The sequence below is a fragment of the Plecotus auritus genome, assembly GCF_963455305.1.
Source record: "Plecotus auritus genome assembly, chromosome: 10".
Taxonomy (NCBI): Eukaryota; Metazoa; Chordata; class Mammalia; order Chiroptera; family Vespertilionidae; genus Plecotus; species Plecotus auritus.
Window position 1 is genome coordinate 6,533,603 of NC_137785.1, and position 7,758 is coordinate 6,541,360.

Here is a 7,758-nt window from a genome sequence, read left to right on the forward strand (position 1 = left end):
AGAGAGAAACATCAATCAGCTGCCTCCTGCCCACCTCCTACCAGGGATGTGCCCGAAACCAAGGTACATGCCCTTTACCGGTTAGAGCAAAATAATACAATTTTAAAATCAACAACACTTAAAACAGAGTTATGAGAATAACTATTGTCAGTTTACTTATTCCCATCATCATTTTTTTGTTGATTTTGATTATTTTCCAGTATTTTCATGAATATAGGAATTCATTCGAGTTTTATAAAACTTTATTTACTTTAAAGATATTACTTATTTAGAAACCTCTAAGGTAGAGTACATCAGACCAGAGGATTGTGTTTAACCTATATAAATACTTAATTGCTTTAGACCAACAAAATATCACCCTTAGTATTGCCCGCCAAAACCAGAAAACACACCACATATAATAAACAGATAAACACATAAAGACAATCCATTCTACAAAGACTTGAAAGACTTACACACTGAAAATGACACAAGAATGATAAAGAAAACAGATACAAATAAACTGACATTCCTTAATATGTCCGAGTGTCTACATAATAAGTAGATTAGCTATCGAAATTCCAAGACAGTTTTGGCTGTAATTTAAGCAAAAGAGATTCGGGAGAGGCAAAATACTTCAAATACAGGAAAAGTGGCATATTCACTTTTTGACACTGAAAAACATTTTACAAAACAAGAGTAATCAAGTGGGTGTGATCCTGGATTAACACGGATCCACACACCAAGGGAACGGAGGGGAATGCCCTGACAGAAACCCTGATGAAGCCTCACCTGCATGAAGCAGGAGCCGTCTCTGTGGCAGAGGATACAATCCACAGGGGCAAATGCAACCTCCAGAAATGATGTGGTAAAAGTGATCTCCAAATTTCCGACATTTCTGTGGATTTCCCCCTTAAAACTGATAATGGAATGAAATGCCCTTCGGTAGTGTTGTCTGCTTCACAACATCCCTCTCTATTCTCAATGGTGAAGTTTGGAAGTCACTGACTCACACATTTAGCTTCAAATATATTGTGAAAGCACTCAGAAAGATTGCCACGTGTGTTGGAAACGAACAGTTGAAAGGGTTATGTCAGGAGCTAATTTGCCCCAGCCCCCTGCCTCCCACCGGGCCATGCAGGCAGATGCTGGTAGTGAGGCTGAAGCAACTCTGTAGGAACTGGGATCTCAGGGAGGGGCTGGAGATGGGGATGGGGCTTGAACCCAGGAACATGACTGCCATTGGAATTCATGTACGCACTTTCATTCAACAAAACATTGCAATGGTCTGTGTGAGGAGGAAGAACTAGAAGGTGAAACCACAACTCTCCCTGGGTAGACGGGCAATATCCTACTCACACCAGCAGCCTTTCCTGCTCCCTTCCTCATTCCCCAGGGAGACCAAGACTCAACATGGCTGAGTTCCAGAGCCTTTCAGAGAGACACGACCTGGTGTATGAGACTTGGGTGACTAAGACATGTGATCATTTAGGACAATAGCATTGCTTAAATATAAACCTTTTAAAGAACATTGTGATAAACTGCATTACTAAAACAAATGTTGTGTCCAACACTTGAATTAAATTTCCTTAAATACTGTTTTTTCACTACACACCTGTTATTTCATGTAATACCTATTCCAAAATTAAACACATCAAAAATAAACATTTCTGACTTAGCTGAGAAATATTAAACTATTCTTTCTTTATATTATTCAAGTACAACTTCAAGAATATGTACAGACAGGTGATTCTATCTCCTTTTATAAGGATCCTACTATCAGATTAGGGACCCACTCTAGTGACGTAATGAAACCTTAATGACCTCTGTAAACCCCTTATGTCCAAATACAGATATGTTGGGGGTTAAGCCTTCAAAATATCCATTTTGAGGGGACACAATTCAGTCCTTAAGAGCATCTCAAGTTCATTATCTGTTATATAAAACCACCCAAAACGGATTCTCTTAATGTAGCAATATTCGATATTTCTTATGAGTCTACAGGTTGCCCAGGTGGTTTTTCTGCTTCATGTGCTCTTGGCAAAAGGTTTGCTAAATTTTTCACTAGATCAAAACATGATTTCACAAAACAAAAAAACCCCACGATTTCCCGTCCTTCCAGACTTCCATCCTAGTTCCTTCGCCTGCAGAGTCCACTAACAGTCTCCTTCCAGCTTCTTTCCACTAGCCAGTCCCAAGGCCTTGCCACACGCATTAGGTTTTTATTACTGAGCACCTCAATCTCAGGAACTCTTTTCTCTTACTAGTCTTTGTTGTGGAATAAAACACCCAAAGTTTAGTGGCTTAAATCAACCAGCATTCCTCATCGCACATAATTCTGGGGTGGCTGAGCCCTTCTCTGTTGCTCTCACTTAGGGCCAGTGGTTCTCAACCTTTCTAATGCCGCGACCCTTTAATACAGTTCCTCATGTTGTGGTGACCCCCAACTATAAAATTATTTTCGTTACTTCGTAACTGTAATTTTGCTACTGTTAATGAATCGTAATGTAAATATCTGTGTTTTCCGATGGTCTTAGGCTCTACAGCAGCAGTTCTCAACCTGTGGGTCGCGTAAGACCATCGGAAAACACAGGTATTTACATTACGATTCATTAACAGTAGCAAAATTACAGTTATGAAGGATTATAACCTATTTGACCGCACCCTGAATCCTGAATCCATTTCCTGTTTTGTTTTCTATTTGCGAATGATCTGTCAGGTATGGATAACAAACCTGCCAAATAGATACACTGAAGAACACACCAGGACATATTTTTAGCTCATGAATCATTAATTCTGGCCCTTGCCGGTGTCACTCAGTGGATATAGCATTGGTTCATGCACTGAGAGTCCTGGCTTTGATTTCCACAAAGGGGACATATCTACCTTGCAGGGTACATCCCTGACCCTTGCAGGAGGTACAAATCTTTGTGTCGTTCCCACAGAGACATTTTTTTCTCTCTCTCTGTCCCCCTTCCTTTCACTCTCTCTAAAGATCAATTGAAAAATAGCCTCAGATGAGGATTCACAATAACAAAAACAAAAAGATTCATTAATATTTTCCTGGCCAAGGAGTAAGTCTGCTGGTTGGAACCTCATCCCAATGTGCCAGGATTTCGGGTTTGAGCCCAGTTTGGGGCACATCCAGGGGTGAAAAATAAACAATAAGGAATCATTAATTCTGCAACATTTTGTATGGCGGCACATTCTCTGTAATGTAAGCCTAAAAAGAAGTAAAACCACTGATCAATATCTAATAATATCTCCCTTTGTACCCATAATAATTTTTACCACAATATGTGTTAGTGAGCATCTAATACGAAGTATGTTTTATTGAAAAAGGTTCCATCATAGACAAACAGCAGGACATTCTCCGCGTAGTGAGTAGACATGAGTGGGAGTAAGCTGACTCCTGGGAGCTTGTAACTTTTTTATTTTTTTTTCCCAAAAGCAATGTATCTTCCAGACTTTCAATCTATCTCACGTCAAGCATTTAATTATTGAAAATAATAAAACATGCCCAGATGGCGTGTCTCAGTGGTTGGACATAGGACTATGAACCAGAAGTCGGGGTTCCATCCATGGTCAGGGCATATGCCCTGGTTGAGGGCTCCATTCCAGTGTGGAGTATGCAGGAGGCAGGGGATCCACGATTCTCTCTCACCATTGATGTTTTCATCTCTCTCACCCTCTCTGCAAGGAATAAAAAAATTTTTAATTAAAAAAAATCTTATTAAAATGTTAGGATAACAATACTTTAAAATTTTCAAAATTCATATTATTTCTGAGAAAACCAGGAGGACCTGTCTTGGAAATAAGCCTTTAGAAATGTCTGTGGAACAGAGATGTGGTCAGGTTGATGCAAACTCCACCAGCACAATATCCAGAATTTCCACAGAAAAAAAGAAAAATGAGTATTAGGTTGTTTATTTCAGGTTAAAAATTATTTTGGGGTTTAAATGATGCCACTAAAAACCTGAAAGCTAGGTTTCCTGTTACCTTTTATGATCACACAAGAAAATTAACATACTTACCACACGTCTCTGCATGAAGCAGTAACATGGAACCCAGCCACAGGCTTTCGTGAGGGGACCACGTTGAGAAGGGGTGTCTATTCACACGTGGACTAGAGCCTGCAAGTAGACTCTGGACTATCAGCCAGGTTGGTCAGTAAGGATTGCTCAGGGGCCCCATCGGGATGCCCTGGCAGCTTTACACAAACCAGGAAATAAGAGACTACATATGAAGTGATGTATTAATGTGCACAAACGCACAGGAACCTATGGGAAAAAACACAACACAGAAGAAACACCTTTGCCTGATTTTATGAATGCATCTGAGGTTACAGAATAGAATTATGGTGTTTCTGACTCAGAAATATTAATAACTGGTAACAAAATGGAGAATTCAGAGATAGAACTAAGGTATCCTTCTCACAATATCCTTGGTGTTGAGCTGGGGACTCTCATTGAGCAGGTGACTGCAATAAAAAAATGGTTATAATTTAGCCAAGACATAGAAGCCATATGTGAGCTAAATGTAAGAACTCTGAGATAAAAACATAGGGTTAGTTCTTCCTGACCTCGGATTTTACAATAGTTTGAGATATGACACCAACACAAAAACAAAGAAAGGTTAAATTACTCATCATCAAAATGTATGCTGTGTGCATTCAAAGACTCTAACAGGGGTCCTCAAACTTTTTATTTTAAATATATTTTTATTGATGTTTTACAGAGAGGAAGGGAGAGGGATAGAGAGCTAGAAACATCGATGAGAGAGAAACATCGATCAGCTGCCTCCTGCACACCTCCCACTGGGGATGTGCCCACAACCAAGGTACATGCCCTTGACCGGAATCGAACCCGGGAGCCTTCAGTCCGCAGGCGACGCTCTATCCACCGAGCCAAACCGGTTTCGGCGGTCCTCAAACTTTTTAAACAGGGGCCAGTTCACTGTCCCTCAGGCGGTTGGAGGACTGGACTACAGTTTAAAAAAAAACTATGAACAAATTTCTATGTGCACTGCGGGCTCGGAACGAGTCGGCTACTAAGCAGGACAGGCAGCGGCACCCGGATAAATGTCCTTGGCGGGCCGCATGTGGCCCGCGGGCCATAGTTTGAGGACCCCTGCTAGCACATAAGGGAAAATACAGTCTATGAGATGGGAAAGTGATTTTAAGTCACAGTCTTGAAGCATCTACAGTGTTTCCCTGAAAATAAAACATCCTCCGAAAATAAGACCTACTTACAGGTTTCCTTCTGAGTGAAATATAAGACATCCCTGAAAATAAGGCCCCAGGCTCTGTCTCAGAATGAAAATTAATTTACCGTAAACTGGTCACTAGGGCCGCCCCGACTGGCGTCTAGCAACCAGTGACGTTATGCGGAGTCCTGACGTCACTGCTGTGTGGAGGCAGAGGTCGGAGTGAGCGGTGAGCGCGGGGCGGGAGAGAGGAGGAGACTTTTGCAGATGCGTGTAGAAGAACAGGAGGATTAGAGCGGATGGGACGCGGCGAAGGTGGTGAGTGCTGGTCTGTCTCTGGTGACACTACCTGATGCTCGCGGCCGCCTTCATGATGACTGAAGGTTCTCAGTCAGTGGCAGACCCTGCTCCAGCCCAGATCCAGGCCCCAGCAAGCCCAGTGACAGTCCCCAGGCAGGTCCCAGGGGGTAAATGTCTGATAAAGGGGTAGGGGGGATGTCTGGTGAAGGTGTTCAGTGGCACAGGGGTGGGGGGAGGGGGATCACTTAAAATGACACAGGAGGATCAGAGGGGGCAATCAAAATGACACAGGAGGATCAGAGGGGACAATCAAAATGACACAGGAGGATCAGAGGGGGCAATCAAAATGACACAGGAGGATGAAAAGGGGTTACTAAAATGGTAATCCCCCCTCTGATTCTCCTGTGCCATTTTGATTCCCCCCTGTGATTCCCCCGTGTCATTTTGAGTGATCCCCCTCCCCCCACCTTGATACCCCAATTCCTTTTTTTTACCCCTAGAAATGAGCTCAAAAAGAAAAAGCTACTCCGTGGAGTACAAGGAATCGTGGAAGACTCTTGGGGCCAAAATCTTACTGCTTTCTGCAAAGAGAAGATGTTGAGTATCCGATTGGTCCGAAAATGGCGAGCAGAGTATGGTAACCTCATTGAACAAGTGGACAAGGGAAATGCTAAAAAGCGCAAGTATGGATCAGGTCAGCAACCATTATTTTCCGAGCTGGAAGACCTGATCTGTGAATGGGTTGTTGACAGGAGAGCAAAGGCTTTGGTTGTGAATAGGGCTCAGATTCAAGAATTTTCCCTTGCAATGGCACCACAGTTTGACATAGCCCCCGAAGACTTCAAAGCATCACAACACTGGCTGGATAATTTCCTTCAGCAAAGTGAACTGTCTTTAAGATCTACAACATTGTTTAGGTTGGAAGATACTCAAGTTATTAAGCGAGCACTTGCATTCAAGTCCTTTATTGATGATGCTTACTTCTCTAAATACAATCTTTCCAACATGATTGCTATGGATGAAACTGCAGTGTTCATAGGCCAATCATCTCAAACAATTGAACAGCGGGGCGCCTCCTTGGAGTACATTCCCTCCACTGCTTACGAAAGTGCACGTGTTTCCTGTATTTTGGCAATTCATCTGGATGGCACTAAAATCCCACCTTTAATCATTTCTAAGGGCAAGAAGGAAAAGATTGAACGTGTTTTGGGCGTTTTATTCTTGAAACTGAAAAAGCCTGGGCCACACAAGCAGTTATAAGAAAGTGGGTCGATTTAATGCTGCTGCTTGTTATGCAAGGGAGCCAAAGAGGTCTGCTAGTCTGGGATGCAGCCAGCACTCACCACGCTAAAGACATGAAGACATTTCTTCACGAAAGAAAAATAGATCAGATAATGATTCCCGCAGGAATGACGGCCTATCTCCAGACTCTTGATATTGCAATAAACAAGCCATTCAAAGACAATTTGAGCATGGAAATTAATGACTACATTGAAAATAGAATGGAGAGAAATCAGCGTGGAAACTTTGTGAAACCTAAACTGCAAGAAGTTGTGACTTGGGTGAAGAATTCATGGGAGAAAATCACTGACAGTTGCATTGCAAATGCACTGCGAGCAGACTACCTTGACAAGAAGTACTCATTTAAAGACAGTGCTATTGCTAAACTTGAGAGATTTGGTCCACTGATTCTGAAAGAAATGGAGTCACAAGAAATTCACCAGGAAATTCAGGAATTGGATTATTATGATGATGTTCCAGAAGATGACGACGTGATTGTCATTGAATAAATGAGTAAATTCTTGATACTGTAGGATTCACAGTTTTTCTGGTTTGTGTTGACAACTACCGTACTACCGTACCGTATACAGGTAATAAATTTCCTTTATTTTCATTTAACAATAAATGTGTACCGTATTCTTCTTCATGGAAAAATAAGACATCCCCTGAAAATAAGACCTAGCGTGTCTTTGGGGGCAAAAATTGAGACACTGTCTTATTTTCGGGGAAACACGGTAGTATCCCTGTTTCCCCAAGTCCTACAAATCAACAACCAAAATACAAAGATCCCAGGGGGAAAGATCAATCTCTGCCTGCATGTCCACCAATATTTGCTTTATATACTGTACTCAGGTCCTCCTACTTTGTGTCCGTAAATGTTTACAAGGGTTTATCTTCTTGGTAAGTTGATTCCCTTTATCATTAGAAAATATCCCTCCATTGTTATGGCCTCTCTTTCAAAGTGTATGTTTTTATTTTTTTAAAATATATTTT